This window comes from Phyllobates terribilis, unplaced genomic scaffold, assembly GCF_046119375.1.
Source record: "Phyllobates terribilis strain yellow unplaced genomic scaffold, ASM4611937v1 Scaffold_2__4_contigs__length_985480577, whole genome shotgun sequence".
Taxonomy (NCBI): Eukaryota; Metazoa; Chordata; class Amphibia; order Anura; family Dendrobatidae; genus Phyllobates; species Phyllobates terribilis.
In genome coordinates this window covers 975,217,054-975,236,551 of record NW_027362762.1, presented here as the reverse complement: position 1 = coordinate 975,236,551, position 19,498 = coordinate 975,217,054, and the positions used below count along the sequence as shown (strand labels likewise).

Below are 19,498 nucleotides of genomic sequence, written 5' to 3'. Positions count from 1 at the left end.
TATATTCTTGTACATAGGAGCAGTATTATAGTAGTTATATTCTTGTACATAGGGGGCAGTATTATAGTAGTTATATTGTTGTACATAGGGAGCAGTATTATAGTAGTTATATTCTTGTACATAGGGGCAGTATTATAGTAGTTATATTCCTGTACATAGGAGCAGTATTATAGTAGTTATATTCTTGTATATAGGAGCAGTATTATAGTAGTTATATTCTTGTACATAGGGGGCAGTATTATAGTAGTTATATTCTTGTACATAGGGGGCAGTATTATAGTAGTTATATTCTTGTACATAGGGAGCAGTATTATAGTAGTTATATTCTTGTACATAGGAGCAGTATTATAGTAGTTATATTCTTGTACATAGGGGGCAGTATTATAGTAGTTATATTCTTGTACATAGGGGGCACTATTATAGTAGCTATATTCCTGTACATAGGAGCAGTATTATAGTAGTTATATTCTTGTACATAGGGGCAGTATTTTAGTAGTTCTATTCTTGTACATAGGGGGCAGTATTATAGTAGTTATATTCTTGTACATAGGGGGCAGTATTATAGTAGTTATATTCTTGTACATAGGGGGCAGTATTATAGTAGTTATATTCTTGTATATAGGCGGCAGTATTATATTAGTTATATTCTTGTACATAGGGGACAGTATTATAGTAGTTATATTCTTGTACATAGGGGGTAGTATTATAGTAGTTATATTCTTGTACATAGGAGCAGTATTATAGTAGTTATATTCTTGTACATAGGGGCAGTATTATAGTAGTTATATTCTTGTATATAGGGGGCAGTATTATAGTAGTTATATTCTTGTATATAGGCGGCAGTATTATAGTAGTTATATTCTTGTACATAGGGGGCAGTATTATAGTAGTTATATTCTTGTACATAGGGGGTAGTATTATAGTAGTTATATTCTTGTACATAGGAGCAGTATTATAGTAGTTATATTCTTGTACATAGGGGCAGTATTATAGTAGTTATATTCTTGTATATAGGGGCAGTATTATAGTAGTTCTATTCTTGTATATAGGGAGCAGTATTATAGTAGTTATATTCTTGTACATAGGGGGTAGTATTATAGTAGTTATATTCTTGTACATAGGGGCAGTATTATAGTAGTTATATTCTTGTATATAGGGGCAGTATTATAGTAGTTATATTCTTGTACATAGGAGCAGTATTATAGTAGTTATATTCTTGTCCATGGGAGCAGTATTATAGTAGTTCTATTCTTGTCCATAGGAGAGGATAGACGTGTGCTTGAGAGCTCTCAGCAGGGCGGAGGCTTCTGACCCAGGTGGAGGGGAGCTGGGCTGATGATCCAGGGAAAGCCCCTGGTCTGGAGTCCGGCCTGCAGCCTGCACCTGATGGTAATGGAAAGCTGGAGATGGTGGCTGGTGAGTCTTCTAAACCTGCTTGTTATGTTGGAGGATTAAATGCTAAAGTTACAAGGCAAAGTATATTTAAGCTGGAATTGCAAATCAGCAAACTAAAAGAAGAAATTAAGAAATAGACTGATCCTAAGGTAAAGCTGATGAAGTGCGAGTGTCTGGATGATTGCAGCCGAGAGCTGCTGATCAGGAAAGAAAAATTGGAGAAAGGTTTAATCTCTGCGCCCAGAAAGGAGACTTGGGCTAAAGAGAAAAAAAAAGAATCCAGAGCCCAGACTGTGAGCAGAAAACGCTTCATAGGGAATAAGGACATTAAATATAAAACTGTGTACAGCATTGTGGAGCAGGGAAGCCCAGTGAGAAGTGCAGCGCTGATATCAGGGGCACAATGTGAGGGGTCCGAGACACCAGAAAGTGCTGCAGAGGAAAGTGTGCCAGCAAATGAGGGGTTAACTGCAGTGACCTCTCTATGCAGCAATGAAGTGAGCTCAGCTGCTGAAAGTGAGAAAGAAAGTGCACCCTGTACTGATACTGTGAGTGAGACCCCCCTCAGCGCTGTGAGTGAGACCCCGCTCACTGGTGCTAGTGAATGTCTGTCTGCAACAGATAATACAAATATTATAATGGACTCTGAACCATCCATGTCAGTGACTGGAGACAATACTGTGCAGCAATCAGTGGTGATGGACTCTATGTCATGTGTGTCAGTGGATGGAGACCACACTGCAGGGGTAATGGACTCTGAGCCCCCCATGTCAGTGACTGGAGACAATACTGTGCAGCAATCAGTGGTGATGGACTCTATGTCATGTATGTCAGTGGATGGAGACCACACTGCAGGGGTAATGGACTCTGAGCCCTCCATGTCAGTGACTGGAGATAATACTGTGCAGCAATCAGTGGTGATGGACTCTATGTCATGTATGTCAGTGGATGGAGACCACACTGCAGGGGTAATGGACTCTGAGCCCTCCATGTCAGTGACTGGAGACAATACTGTGCAGCAATCAGTGGTAATGGACTCTATGTCATGTATGTCAGTGGATGGAGACCACACTGCAGGGGTAATGGACTCTGAGCCCTCCATGTCAGTGACTGGAGATAATACTGTGCAGCAATCAGTGGTGATGGACTCTATGTCATGTATGTCAGTGGATGGAGACCACACTGCAGGGGTAATGGACTCTGAGCCCTCCATGTCAGTGACTGGAGACAATACTGTGCAGCAATCAGTGGTGATGGACTCTATGTCATGTGTGTCAGTGGATGGAGACCACACTGCAGGGGTAATGGACTCTGAACCCTCCATGTCAGTGACTGGAGATAATACTGTGCAGCAATCAGTGGTGATGGACTCTATGTCATGTATGTCAGCGGATGGAGACCACACTGCAGGGGTAATGGACTCTGAACCCTCCATGTCAGTGACTGGAGATAATACTGTGCAGCAATCAGTGGTGATGGACTCTATGTCATGTGTGTCAGTGGATGGAGACCACACTGCAGGGGTAATGGACACTGAGCCCTCCATGTCAGTGACTGGAGATAATACTGTGCAGCAATCAGTGGTGATGGACTCTATGTCATGTGTGTCAGTGGATGGAGACCACACTGCAGGGGTAATGGACTCTGAACCCTCCATGTCAGTGACTGGAGATAATACTGTGCATCAATCAGTGGTGATGGACTCTATGTCATGTATGTCAGCGGATGGAGACCACACTGCAGGGGTAATGGACTCTGACCCCTCCATGTCAGTGACTGGAGATAATACTGTGCAGCAATCAGTGGTGATGGACTCTATGTCATGTGTGTCAGTGGATGGAGACCACACTGCAGGGGTAATGGACTCTGAACCCTCCATGTCAGTGACTGGAGATAATACTGTGCAGCAATCAGTGGTGATGGACTCTATGTCATGTGTGTCAGCGGATGGAGACCACACTGCAGGGGTAATGGACTCTGAACCCTCCATGTCAGTGACTGGAGACAATACTGTGCAGCAATCAGTGGTGATGGACTCTATGTCATGTGTGTCAGCGGATGGAGACCACACTGCAGTGGTAATGGACTCTGAGCCCTCCATGTCAGTGACTGGAGATAATACTGTGCAGCAATCAGTGGTGATGGACTCTATGTCATGTGTGTCAGCGGATGGAGACCACACTGCAGGGGTAATGGACTCTCAACCATCCATGTCAGTGAATAGAGACAATACTGTGCGGCAATCAGTGGTGATGGACTCTATGTCATGTGTGTCAGCGGATGGAGACCACACTGCAGGGGTAATGGACTCTGACCCCTCCATGTCAGTGACTGGAGATAATACTGTGCAGCAATCAGTGGTGATGGACTCTATGTCATGTGTGTCAGTGGATGGAGACCACACTGCAGTGGTAATGGACTCTGAACCCTCCATGTCAGTGACTGGAGATAATACTGTGCAGCAATCAGTGGTGATGGACTCTATGTCATGTGTGTCAGTGGATGGAGACCACACTGCAGGGGTAATGGACTCTGAGCCCCCCATGTCAGTGACTGGAGACAATACTGTGCAGCAATCAGTGGTGATGGACTCTATGTCATGTGTGTCAGTGGATGGAGACCACACTGCAGGGGTAATGGACTCTGAGCCCTCCATGTCAGTGACTGGAGACAATACTGTGCAGCAATCAGTGGTGATGGACTCTATGTCATGTGTGTCAGCGGATGGAGACCACACTACAGGGGTAATGGACTCTGAACCCTCCATGTCAGTGACTGGAGATAATACTGTGCAGCAATCAGTGGTGATGGACTCTATGTCATGTGTGTCAGTGGATGGAGACCACACTGCAGGGGTAATGGACTCTGAGCCCTCCATGTCAGTGAATGGAGATAATACTGTGCAGCAATCAGTGGTGATGGACTCTATGTCATGTATGTCAGTGGATGGAGACCACACTGCAGGGGTAATGGACTCTGAGCCCTCCATGTCAGTGACTGGAGACAATACTGTGCAGCAATCAGTGGTGATGGACTCTATGTCATGTGTGTCAGTGGATGGAGACCACACTGCAGGGGTAATGGACTCTGAGCCCTCCATGTCAGTGACTGGAGACAATACTGTGCAGCAATCAGTGGTGATGGACTCTATGTCATGTATGTCAGTGGATGGAGACCACACTGCAGGGGTAATGGACTCTGAGCCTCCATGTCAGTGACTGGAGACAATACTGTGCAGCAATCAGTGGTGATGGACTCTATGTCATGTGTGTCAGTGGATGGAGACCACACTGCGGGGGTAATGGACTCTGAGCCCTCCATGTCAGTGACTGGAGATAATACTGTGCAGCAATCAGTGGTGATGGACTCTATGTCATGTGTGTCAGTGGATGGAGACCACACTGCAGTGGTAATGGACTCTGAGCCCTCCATGTCAGTGACTGGAGATAATACTGTGCAGCAATCAGTGGTGATGGACTCTATGTCATGTGTGTCAGTGGATGGAGACCACACTGCAGGGGTAATGGACTCTGAACCCTCCATGTCAGTGACTGGAGATAATACTGTGCAGCAATCAGTGGTGATGGACTCTATGTCATGTGTGTCAGCGGATGGAGACCACACTACAGGGGTAATGGACTCTGAGCCCTCCATGTCAGTGACTGGAGATAATACTGTGCAGCAATCAGTGGTGATGGACTCTATGTCATGTGTGTCAGTGGATGGAGACCACACTGCAGGGGTAATGGACTCTGAACCCTCCATGTCAGTGACTGGAGACAATACTGTGCAGCAATCAGTGGTGATGGACTCTATGTCATGTATGTCAGTGGATGGAGACCACACTGCAGGGGTAATGGACTCTGAACCCTCCATGTCAGTGACTGGAGATAATACTGTGCAGCAATCAGTGGTGATGGACTCTATGTCATGTGTGTCAGCGGATGGAGACCACACTGCAGGGGTAATGGACTCTGAGCCCTCCATGTCAGTGACTGGAGACAATACTGTGCAGCAATCAGTGGTGATGGACTCTATGTCATGTATGTCAGTGGATGGAGACCACACTGCAGGGGTAATGGACTCTGAGCCCTCCATGTCAGTGACTGGAGATAATACTGTGCAGCAATCAGTGGTGATGGACTCTATGTCATGTGTGTCAGTGGATGGAGACCACACTGCAGGGGTAATGGACTCTGAGCCCTCCATGTCAGTGACTGGAGATAATACTGTGCAGCAATCAGTGGTGATGGACTCTATGTCATGTATGTCAGTGGATGGAGACCACACTGCAGGGGTAATGGACTCTGAGCCCTCCATGTCAGTGACTGGAGATAATACTGTGCAGCAATCAGTGGTGATGGACTCTATGTCATGTGTGTCAGCGGATGGAGACCACACTGCAGGGGTAATGGACTCTGAGCCCTCCATGTCAGTGACTGGAGATAATACTGTGCAGCAATCAGTGGTGATGGACTCTATGTCATGTATGTCAGTGGATGGAGACCACACTGCAGGGGTAATGGACTCTCAACCATCCATGTCAGTGAATAGAGACAATACTGTGCGGCAATCAGTGGTGATGGACTCTATGTCATGTATGTCAGTGGATGGAGACCACACTGCAGGGGTAATGGACTCTGAGCCCTCCATGTCAGTGACTGGAGATAATACTGTGCAGCAATCAGTGGTGATGGACTCTATGTCATGTGTGTCAGTGGATGGAGACCACACTGCAGGGGTAATGGACTCTGAGCCCCCCATGTCAGTGACTGGAGACAATACTGTGCAGCAATCAGTGGTGATGGACTCTATGTCATGTGTGTCAGTGGATGGAGACCACACTGCAGGGGTAATGGACTCTGAACCCTCCATGTCAGTGACTGGAGACAATACTGTGCAGCAATCAGTGGTGATGGACTCTATGTCATGTGTGTCAGTGGATGGAGACCACACTGCAGGGGTAATGGACTCTGAACCCTCCATGTCAGTGACTGGAGACAATACTGTGCAGCAATCAGTGGTGATGGACTCTATGTCATGTGTGTCAGTGGATGGAGACCACACTGCAGTGGTAATGGACTCTGAGCCCCCCATGTCAGTGACTGGAGATAATACTGTGCAGCAATCAGTGGTGATGGACTCTATGTCATGTGTGTCAGTGGATGGAGACCACACTGCAGTGTAATGGACTCTGAGCCCTCCATGTCAGTGACTGGAGACAATACTGTGCAGCAATCAGTGGTGATGGACTCTATGTCATGTGTGTCAGTGGATGGAGACCACACTGCAGGGGTAATGGACTCTGAGCCCTCCATGTCAGTGACTGGAGATAATACTGTGCAGCAATCAGTGGTGATGGACTCTATGTCATGTATGTCAGTGGATGGAGACCACACTGCAGGGGTAATGGACTCTGAACCCTCCATGTCAGTGACTGGAGATAATACTGTGCAGCAATCAGTGGTGATGGACTCTATGTCATGTATGTCAGTGGATGGAGACCACACTGCAGGGGTAATGGACTCTGAACCCTCCATGTCAGTGACTGGAGATAATACTGTGCAGCAATCAGTGGTGATGGACTCTATGTCATGTGTGTCAGTGGATGGAGACCACACTGCAGTGGTAATGGACTCTGAACCCTCCATGTCAGTGACTGGAGATAATACTGTGCAGCAATCAGTGGTGATGGACTCTATGTCATGTATGTCAGTGGATGGAGACCACACTGCAGTGGTAATGGACTCTCAACACTCCATGTCAGTGACTGGAGATAATACTGTGCAGCAATCAGTGGTAATGGACTCTGTCATGTATGTCAGCGGATGGAGACCACACTGCAGGGGTAATGGACTCTGAACCCTCCATGTCAGTGACTGGAGACAATACTGTGCAGCAATCAGTGGTGATGGACTCTATGTCATGTGTGTCAGTGGATGGAGACCACACTGCAGGGGTAATGGACTCTGAGCCCTCCATGTCAGTGACTGGAGATAATACTGTGCAGCAATCAGTGGTAATGGACTCTATGTCATGTATGTCAGTGGATGGAGACCACACTGCAGGGGTAATGGACTCTGAGCCCTCCATGTCAGTGACTGGAGACAATACTGTGCAGCAATCAGTGGTGATGGACTCTATGTCATGTATGTCAGTGGATGGAGACCACCCTGCAGGGGTAATGGACTCTGAACCCTCCATGTCAGTGACTGGAGATAATACTGTGCAGCAATCAGTGGTGATGGACTCTATGTCATGTGTGTCAGCGGATGGAGACCACACTGCAGGGGTAATGGACTCTCAACCATCCATGTCAGTGAATAGAGACAATACTGTGCGGCAATCAGTGGTGATGGACTCTATGTCATGTGTGTCAGTGGATGGAGACCACACTGCAGGGGTAATGGACTCTGAGCCCTCCATGTCAGTGACTGGAGACAATACTGTGCAGCAATCAGTGGTGATGGACTCTATGTCATGTATGTCAGCGGATGGAGACCACACTGCAGGGGTAATGGACTCTGAGCCCTCCATGTCAGTGACTGGAGATAATACTGTGCAGCAATCAGTGGTGATGGACTCTATGTCATGTGTGTCAGCGGATGGAGACCACACTGCAGGGGTAATGGACTCTGAGCCTCCATGTCAGTGACTGGAGACAATACTGTGCAGCAATCAGTGGTGATGGACTCTATGTCATGTGTGTCAGTGGATGGAGACCACACTGCAGGGGTAATGGACTCTGAACCCTCCATGTCAGTGACTGGAGACAATACTGTGCAGCAATCAGTGGTGATGGACTCTATGTCATGTGTGTCAGTGGATGGAGACCACACTGCAGGGGTAATGGACTCTGAGCCCTCCATGTCAGTGACTGGAGATAATACTGTGCAGCAATCAGTGGTGATGGACTCTATGTCATGTGTGTCAGTGGATGGAGACCACACTGCAGGGGTAATGGACTCTGAGCCCTCCATGTCAGTGACTGGAGACAATACTGTGCAGCAATCAGTGGTGATGGACTCTATGTCATGTGTGTCAGCGGATGGAGACCACACTGCAGGGGTAATGGACTCTGAGCCTCCATGTCAGTGACTGGAGATAATACTGTGCAGCAATCAGTGGTGATGGACTCTATGTCATGTGTGTCAGTGGATGGAGACCACACTGCAGGGGTAATGGACTCTGAACCCTCCATGTCAGTGACTGGAGACAATACTGTGCAGCAATCAGTGGTGATGGACTCTATGTCATGTGTGTCAGTGGATGGAGACCACACTGCAGGGGTAATGGACTCTGAACCCTCCATGTCAGTGACTGGAGACAATACTGTGCAGCAATCAGTGGTGATGGACTCTATGTCATGTATGTCAGCGGATGGAGACCACACTGCAGGGGTAATGGACTCTGAACCCTCCATGTCAGTGACTGGAGACAATACTGTGCAGCAATCAGTGGTGATGGACTCTATGTCATGTGTGTCAGCGGATGGAGACCACACTACAGGGGTAATGGACTCTGAACCCTCCATGTCAGTGACTGGAGATAATACTGTGCAGCAATCAGTGGTGATGGACTCTATGTCATGTGTGTCAGTGGATGGAGACCACACTGCAGGGGTAATGGACTCTGAACCCTCCATGTCAGTGACTGGAGATAATACTGTGCAGCAATCAGTGGTGATGGACTCTATGTCATGTATGTCAGTGGATGGAGACCACACTGCAGGGGTAATGGACTCTGAACCCTCCATGTCAGTGACTGGAGATAATACTGTGCAGCAATCAGTGGTGATGGACTCTATGTCATGTGTGTCAGTGGATGGAGACCACACTGCAGGGGTAATGGACTCTGAACCCTCCATGTCAGTGACTGGAGATAATACTGTGCAGCAATCAGTGGTGATGGACTCTATGTCATGTGTGTCAGTGGATGGAGACCACACTGCAGTGGTAATGGACTCTGAACCCTCCATGTCAGTGACTGGAGACAATACTGTGCAACAATCAGTGGTAGATCTGGGCGTTGTTGCAGCACAGTCAGGTGTCAGTAATCATGGGACTGGGGAGAGCTCCAGCACTAATCCTCCAGCAGCGGTGGAGATCTCCGGCACTGACCCATCTGCGGTTGGTGAAAGCTCCAGCACTGACCCATCTGCTGACCATCAGTTCAGGAGACTGTTTTCTAACGTCACCAGACCAGTGAACCCCCCGCCTCAGAGGAGAAATGCAGTAAGGATAAAATATACAGGACCAGAGGAGAACATCCCATCCAGAATTTACATTGGGAAAGTTCTCCTGAAAGACTTCATGAAGTTCAATGCGTCTGAGGTCTACGCTCTGATCCATATCCCATCCAGCAGGATCTATGACATCAGCTTTAAGCTCCAGTGTGATCTGGATCTGTTCTGGAACATCTATAATGACACCAGAGAAGATGAGATCTGGGATCACCTCCATTGTATCCAGCTGTCTAAGCCGCAGGAGATAACGGCCACTGTCCTGTTCCAGTCTGAGGTGGTGGCGGTGGCGGATCTGCAGCACTGGCTGAACCGGCAGTGCATAGTGAGAAGTCATCCCGACAAGATCTATGATGAGGAGCAGATATGGAATGGAGGATATACACTGAAAATCCAGCTGATACAAGAGAGTGGTGTGACCAGACATCTGCCGCACTCCTTCTACCTGGGCTCAGAGAGAGGGATCTGCTACTACCCTGGTCAGCCACGTCTGTGCCATAGATGTGGGGGCCGGCATCTCGCCATAAACTGCTCTCATATCACGTGCTCATTATGTGGACAGTCAGGTCATACAAAGGACAAATGCACAGGAGCCGTCATCTGTAATCTGTGCTCAGAACCAGGGCATACGTTCCGGGATTGCCGGCATGCAGAACACAATAAATATAATGGCCAGACCTCCTCAGAAGTTATTCAGGAAGATGTCACCAGAGGTTCTGATGTCCCAGAAGCTGGTATGGATGAGGACAGAAGTCACAGTATCAGTGAACCTGCTCCAGAGTCTGAGGTACTAACGGATGCTGCACTACTAGGACCACCAGCCACTGAAGAACCACCTAAAGGCCCACCAGCCACTAAAGAAAGACCTAAACCACCATCAGCCAATATAATAAGACCTAAGCTTCGATCAGCCACTAAAGTAGGGCCTAAAATGCCAGTTGTTAAAGAGAGGCCTAAGGTGTCCAGAAAGCCTGCCACCAAACCATCCAAACATCAGCCCAGTACATCTGTGGAAGCAGTTAGTCCGCCTGTACTGTCCAGTGTGGATGAGGAAGGCTTTGTGACCGTAAAAAGAAAAAATGCATCTGTGGATCCCACCAGAAAAGTCACAACAGTACAGAAAACCTCTGAGCCTCCAGTGCTGGCGATAAGTCCTGGACGTTACAATGTGCTGGGAGAAGACCTAGAAGAAGAGTCACAAATGGAGCAAAGTCCTTCATGTGTCCTCGAAAACGTCTCTGATGAGGGGGATCCTGACCCTCCCGTGTCCACAAAGAGATGGGGCACTACATGTGACAGCAGTGGAAGGAGGAAGAAGACTAAAAAGTCTAAGTGATCAGGATGCGGCTGAGAATAAACTCCATTAATGTGAACAGTGTGAGGACTGCGAGCCGGCGGCAGGCGATTTACCAGCGTTTGTCTGACGAGAGATCTGACGTCTTCTTCTTCCAGGAGACGTATTTGAAGAGCAATGCTCATGTGTATGCAGCCAAGAGAGACTGGAGACTTGGGCCGTCATACTGGTCCTTCGGTCTGGAGAGAAATGACGGTGTGGGGGTCCTCTTTAATACCATGAATGTCCAGGTGGACAGAGTCCTGGAGATCTGTCCGGGTCGCTGTCTGATGCTGGACTTTACATTGGACTCCATCCATTATAGAGCGATAAACATTTATGCTCCGCAGACCAGGAAAGAGCGGAGGGAACTATTTGACCACATGAAACCATATTGCTTTACATCTAAAGTATTTATATTGTGTGGGGACTTTAATAATGTGTCCTGTAATGTGGACAGATCCAGCAGTCATAAGCAACTAAGATATGATGAGACGTTCCTTAATAATATAGTCCAGCAGGCCCACCTAGTACACCCCTATGGGTCTCATCATACCAGTAAGACGTACACTTACCATAAGGGTGGTAATGCCAGTAGGATAGACCGGGTGTATATAAAGAGGGAGGTGAGATGCTCTCAGTACAGGATCAGCCCCCTGGAGTATTTGGACCATTGTATGGTGAGTGTGACGCTGGATTTGGCCCAAGCTGTGGTCTGTGGAAAGGGGTACTGGAAGGTGAACAGCTCTGTGGTCCAAGATCCTCGGTTCAGAGAGGCCTCCACCACATTCTATAATGAGCGTAGGACCACCCAATGTATGTGTGATGACACAGCCGAGTGGTGGGAGATCATGAAGAGTGACATCAAGCAGTTTATTATGCGAGCAGCCAGGAGACGTAGTAATATGGATTATATGAGATACACAGCCCTGAGACTGCACCTCAGCCGGCTATACAGCAGGATGAATGGTGGTGAGGAGGTGGACGGACGGAGCGTCAGCCATATAAAGCAGCGGATGAGGGAGCTGCAGTACGATCGCCTCAAGTCTCTCAAGGCAGAGGGACAGTTTGATAGTTGGGGCGTCCATAATCCAGATCCCTTTATTGCCTGTAAGAACAGGGTCAGTAAGAAGCTGATCATTGGCTTGTTAGATGAGAATGGGGTGGAGCAGTCAGAGCCGGAGAAAGTCCACAGGATCATTGGTGATTATTATAGAGATCTGTATAAAGGGGCTCATATTGATAAGGATGACATTAAAGCCTATCTGAAGGGGGTGTCCCTACCAACGTTAGACCTGGTGCAGGCAGATAGTATGGCCGATCCCATAACTGAGGATGAGGTGAAGAGGAGCATTGACTCCTTAAAGGCCAACAAGAGCCCAGGACTGGACGGCCTGACCAGCGAGTTTTACAAAGAGTTCAGGGACTTGTTGGCTCCGGACCTGGTGCAGGTTTATAATGATTGCCTCTCTGCAGGGAAGCTCCTACAGTCCCAGTATAGATCTGTTCTGGTTCTCTTAGCAAAGAAGGGAAATCTAAAAGATGTAAAGAACTGGCGTCCACTGTCTTTGCTAAACACTGACTATAAAATCCTGGCCAAGATCTTGTATTATCGGCTGAGCGAGGTGGCGGGTGAGCTGATCATCGCCAACCAGACGTGTGGTGTGAAGGGTCGGACGATAGAGGACTCATTGCTGCTGGTGAGAGAAGCAGTGACGTACATTAAGCAGCACAATGTGGGGGCGTATATTGTGGGCTTAGACCAGAGTAAAGCCTTTGATAGAGTCCATCATGACTACCTGTACCAGGTGTTGTTACACTATGGCCTCCCGGTGCGGTTTGTGCAGTGGCTGCAGGTTGTGTATAAGGAGGCTGTAAGCCTGCCGCTGATTAATGGTCACTTGGCCGAGCCCTTCAGGATCTTGTCAGGGGTGAGGCAGGGCTGTCCTCTCAGCCCATTGTTGTATGTCTTTAGTCTGGATCCTTTCCTCAGAAAAGTGCAGGATCATAGAGGTTTCACAGGGCTGAGGTGTTGCCTGCAGAGTATAGTGGAGGATGTAAAGTTCTGCGCCTATGCGGATGACGTGTCGGTGGTGGTGTCGTCTAGAGATGACTGTGTGGCTCTACAGCCGGAGATCACAGCCTTCTCCAATGTGTCTAACTCCTCTGTGAACATGGAGAAGAGCGAGGCGTTGTGGTTGGGGGGTGACAGTGATGTCTTCTCTGTGCCCTTCAGAACAGTTCAGGGTCAGATAAAGATTTTGGGAGTAGTGTTTGGAGCTGTAGATGATGGGAAGGTGAACTGGGAGGAGAAGCTGGTGGTGTGTGAGCAGAAGGTGCAGAGCTGGAGACACTGGAAGCTGACGTATCTGGAGAAGGTCCGCCTGCTGAAGACCTTCCTGCTCCCGCTCTTCCTCTATATCAGTGTGGTGTTCCCTGTGCCCGATGCGTTACTCCCCAGACTTACCAATGTCGTCTTTCACTTCTTGTGGGGTAACAGAGTGAATGTGGTCAGGAGAAACATTGTCTATCTCCCCCATAAGGAGGGTGGTCTCTCCATGCCCTGTCCTGAGCTCTTCTTTAATCTCATGTTTCTTATGAAGAATTTCTTTTTTTGTAAGAATTCAGAGAAGACGCCATGGTCTTGTTTGTTTAAGAGCCAGATCCAGCAGTTTGTGACCGTGTGGTCGGTAGGGGACCCCATCAAGAGAATCTCAGGACGACTAAAGAATAATGTTTCTTGGTATGGTGTCCATGTAATAAGTAAGGTTATTAGATGGAGGATCCTGTATGAGGACGTCAGGCAGCTCAGTAGGAAGGAGTTGTATAAGAACGTGCTGTCATCTCACTTTAGTGTCCATGTTCAATTGAGGGGCGCCCCAAGTCTAGATGTAAAACAGGCTGCAAAAAACGTACTAGATCCCAGAATTCCCCCTCATATGAGAGATGTGGCGTGGCTGGGGCTCCATGGTAAGATGTACGTCAGAGACAACCTAAAGTGCAGGAATGTATCAGACAGATCCTGTCCTAGAGAAGAGTGTCCCCATATACAGGAGACCATGGAGCATCTGCTGCTAGAGTGTCCCCATATACAGGAGACCATGGAGCATCTGCTGCTAGAGTGTCCCCATATACAGGAGACCATGGAGCATCTGCTGCTAGAGTGTCCCCATATACAGGAGACCATGGAGCATCTGCTTCTAGAGTGTCCCCATATACAGGAGACCATGGAGCATCTGCTGCTAGAGTGTCCCCATATACAGGAGACCATGGAGCATCTGCTGCTAGAGTGTCCATATATACAGGAGACCATGGAGCATCTGCTTCTAGAGTGTCCCCATATACAGGAGACTATGGAGCATCTGCTTCTAGAGTGTCCCCATATACAGGAGACTATGGAGCATCTGCTTCTAGAGTGTCCCCGTATACAGGAGACTATGGAACATCTGCTTCTAGAGTGTCCCCATATACAGGAGACTATGGAGCATTTGCTTCTAGAGTGTCCCCATATACAGGAGACTATGGAGCATCTGCTTCTAGAGTGTCCCCATATACAGGAGACTATGGAGCATCTGCTTCTAGAGTGTCCCCATATACAGGAGACTATGGAGCATCTGCTGCTAGAGTGTCCCCATATACAGGAGACTATGGAGCATCTGCTGCTAGAGTGTCCCCGTATACAGGAGACTATGGAGCATCTGCTTCTAGAGTGTCCCCATATACAGGAGACTATGGAGCATCTGCTTCTAGAGTGTCCCCATATACAGGAGACTATGGAGCATCTGCTTCTAGAGTGTCCCCATATACAGGAGACTATGGAACATCTGCTTCTAGAGTGTCCCCATATACAGGAGACTATGGAGCATCTGCTGCTAGAGTGTCCCCATATACAGGAGACTATGGAGCATCTGCTGCTAGAGTGTCCCCATATACAGGAGACTATGGAGCATCTGCTTCTAGAGTGTCCCCATATACAGGAGACCATGGAGCATCTGCTGCTAGAGTGTCCCTTCAGTATGCAGGTATGGGAGTGTGTGTCCTTGTCCCTAAAGTTACCGCACCTGGTGGGACAGTCGTATGGTCAGCTGCTGTACGGAGACTTCCAGCCTGAGCTCAGGGCGTATAACCGAAGCTCACTATATGTAATAAATGTGGTGACCATCTATCATCTGTGGTGTGCACGGTGCTGCCTGCTCATCAATAAGGAGGTCCTGTCCTGTGATAGTGTCAGGTATAAGATCCTGGAAAGTCTTAAGTCAGTGTATAAGAAGGACATAAAGATTAACTCAGGTAATGTGAACTGGAGGAACATTCATGTGGCGGGATTTATCAATGTTATCTAATGTCATTGTGTAAGTGATGTAACAACACAGGATTTATTTTCTTTAATATTTATTATTTTGTGATTTTAATGTAATTATTCTGTAATATTTGGTTGTCAGTTTTAAATAAAAAGATCATTATAGTAGTTATATTCTTGTACATAGGGGCAGTATTATAGTAGTTATATTCTTGTACATAGGGGGCAGTATTATAGTAGTTATATTCTTGTACATAGGAGCAGTATTATAGTAGCTATATTCTTGTACATAGGGGGCAGTATTATAGTAGTTATATTCTTGTACATAGGGGGCAGTATTATAGTAGTTATATTCTTGTACATAAAGAGATGTATTATAGTAGTTATATTCTTGTACATAGGAGCAGTATTATAGTCGTTATATTCTTGTACATAGGGGGCAGTATTATAGTAGTTATATTCTTGTACATAAAGAGATGTATTATAGTAGTTATATTCTTGTACATAGGAGCAGTATTATAGTCGTTATATTCTTGTACATAGGAGCAGTATTATAGTAGTTATATTCTTGTACATAGGAGCAGTATTATAGTAGTTATATTCTTGTACATAGGGGGCAGTATTATAGTAGTTATATTCTTGTACATAAAGAGATGTATTATAGTAGTTATATTCTTGTACATAGGAGCAGTATTATAGTCGTTATATTCTTGTACATAGGGGGCAGTATTATAGTAGTTATATTCTTGTACATAGGAGCAGTATTATAGTAGTTATATTCTTGTACATAGGAGCAGTATTATAGTAGTTATATTCTTGTACATAGGAGCAGTATTATAGTAGTTATATTCTTGTACATAGGAGCATTATTATAGTAGTTATATTCTTATACATAGGAGCAGTATTATAGTAGTTATATTCTTGTACATAGGGGACAGTATTATAGTAGTTATATTCTTGTACATAGGGGGCAGTATTATAGTAGTTATATTCTTGTACATAGGAGCAGTATTATAGTAGTTATATTCTTGTACATAGGAGCAGTATTATAGTAGTTATATTCTTGTACATAGGAGCAGTATTATAGTAGCTATATTCTTGTACATAAAGAGATGTATTATAGTAGTTATATTCTTGTACATAGGGTGCAGTATTATAGTAGTTATATTCTTGTACATAAGGGGCAGTATTATAGTAGTTATATTCTTGTACATAGGGGCAGTATTATAGTAGTTATATTCTTGTACATAGGTAGCAGTATTATAGTAGTTATATTCTTGTATATAGGAGCAGTACTATAGTAGTTATATTCTTGTACATAGGAGCAGTATTATAGTAGTTATATTCTTCTACGTAAGGGACAGTATTATAGTAGTTATATTCATGCACATAGGGGCAGTATAATAGTAGTCATATTCTTGTACATAGGGGCAGTATTATAGTAGTTATATTCTTGAACATAGGGGCAGTATAATAGTAGTTATATTCTTGTACATAAAGAGATATATTATAGTAGTTATATTCTTGTACATAAGGGGCAGTATTATAGTAGTTATATTCTTGTACATAGGAGCAGTATTATAGTAGCTATATTCTTGTACATAGGGGGCAGTATTATAGTAGTTATATTCTTGTACATAGGGGGCAGTATTATAGTAGTTATATTCTTGTACATAGGGGGCAGTATTATAGTAGTTATATTCTTGTACATAGGAGCAGTATTATAGTAGCTATATTCTTGTACATAGGGGGCAGTATTATAGTAGTTATATTCTTGTACATAGGGGGCAGTATTATAGTAGTTATATTCTTGTACATAAAGAGATGTATTATAGTAGTTATATTCTTGTACATAGGAGCAGTATTATAGTAGTTATATTCTTGTACATAGGGGGCAGTATTATAGTAGTTATATTCTTGTACATAAAGAGATATATTATAGTAGTTATATTCTTGTACATAGGAGCAGTATTATAGTCGTTATATTCTTGTACATAGGGGGCAGTATTATAGTAGTTATATTCTTGTACATAGGAGCAGTATTATAGTAGTTATATTCTTGTACATAGGAGCAGTATTATAGTAGTTATATTCTTGTACATAGGGGCAGTATTATAGTAGTTATATTCTTGTACATAGGGGCAGTATTATAGTAGTTATATTCTTGTACATAGGGGCAGTATTATAGTAGTTATATTCTTGTACATAGGTAGCAGTATTATAGTAGTTATATTCTTGTATATAGGAGCAGTATTATAGTAGTTATATTCTTGTACATAGGAGCAGTATTATAGTAGTTATATTCTTCCACGTAAGGGACAGTATTATAGTAGTTATATTCATGCACATAGGGGCAGTATAATAGTAGTCATATTCTTGTACATAGGGGCAGTATTATAGTAGTTATATTCTTGTACATAGGAGCAGTATTATAGTAGTTATATTCTTGTACATAGGAGCAGTATTATAGTAGTTATATTCTTGTACATAGGGGCAGTATAATAGTAGTTATATTCTTGTACATAAAGAGATATATTATAGTAGTTATATTCTTGTACATAAGGGGCAGTATTATAGTAGTTATATTCTTGTACATAGGGGTAGTATTATAGTAGTTATATTCTTGTACATAGGTAGCAGTATTATAGTAGTTATATTCTTGTATATAGGAGCAGTATTATAGTAGTTATATTCTTGTCCATAGGAGCAGTATTATAGTAGTTATATTCTTGTATATAGGGGCAGTATTATAGTAGTTATATTCTTGTACATAGGGGACAGTATTATAGTAGTTATATTCATGCACATAGGGGCAGTATAATAGTAGTTATATTCTTGTACATAGGGGCAGTATTATAGTAGTTATATTCTTGTACATAGGAGCAGTATTATAGTAGTTATATTCTTGTACATAGGGGCAGGATAATAGTAGTTATATTCTTGTACATAGGGGCAGTATTATAGTAGTTATATTCTTGTATATAGGGAGCAGTATTATAGTAGTTATATTCTTGTACATAGGAGCAGTATTATAGTAGTTATATTCTTGTACATAGGAGCAGTATTATAGTAGTTATATTCTTGTACATAGGGGGCAGTATTATAGTAGTTATATTGTTGCATATAGGGGGCAGTATTATAGTAGTTATATTCTTGTACATAGGGGCAGTATTATAGTAGTTATATTCTTGTACATAGGGGCAGTATTATAGTAGTTATACTCTTGTACATAGGATCAGTATTATAGTAGTTATATTCTTGTACATAAGAGCAGTATTATAGTAGTTATATTCTTGTACATAGGGGGGCAGTATTATAGTAGTTATATTCTTGTACATAGGGGGGCAGTATTATAGTAGTTATATTCTTGTACATAGGGGCAGTATTATAGTAGTTATATTCTTGTACATAGGGGCAGTATTATAGTAGTTATGTTCTTGTACATAGGGGCAGTATTATAGTAGTTATATTCTTGTACATAGGGGCAGTATTATAGTAGTTATATTCTTGTACATAGGGGGCAGTTTTATAGTAGTTATATTCTTGTACATAGGGGGCAGTATTATAGTAGTTATATTCTTATACATAGGGAGCAGTATTATAGTAGTTATATTCTTGTACATAGGGAGCAGTATTATAGTAGTTATATTCCTGAACACAGGGAGCAGTATTATAGTAGTTATATTCTTGTACATAGGGAGCAGTATTATAGTAGTTATATTCCTGTACACAGGGAGCAGTATTATAGTAGTTATATTCTTGTACATAGGAACAGTATTATAGTAGTTATACTCTTGTACATAGGATCAGTATTATAGTAGTTATATTCTTGTACATAAGAGCAGTATTATAGTAGTTATATTCTTGTACATAGGGGCAGTATTATAGTAGTTATATTCTTGTACATAGGGGCAGTATTATAGTAGTTATATTCTTGTACATAGGGGCAGTATTATAGTAGTTATATTCTTGTACATAGGGGCAGTATTATAGTAGTTATATTCTTGTACATAGGGGCAGTATTATAGTAGTTATATTCTTGTACATAGGGGCAGTATTATACTAGTTATATTCTTGTACATAGGGGCAGTATTATAGTAGTTATATTCTTGTATATAAGGGCAGTATTATAGTAGTTATATTCTTGTACATAGGAGCAGTATTATAGTAGTTATATTCTTGTATATAGGGGGCAGTATTATAGTAGTTATATTCTTGTACATAGGAG

The 19,498-nt window shown here is 44.1% G+C and overlaps 1 protein-coding gene across 4 annotated transcripts in view; it reads right to left on the bottom strand.

The window, feature by feature from the left end:
• VTCN1 (V-set domain containing T cell activation inhibitor 1) overlaps positions 1-19,498 on the bottom strand; it is a 195,665-nt gene that overhangs the window by 57,413 nt on the left and 118,754 nt on the right. The gene's annotated exons all lie outside the window — the stretch shown is intronic.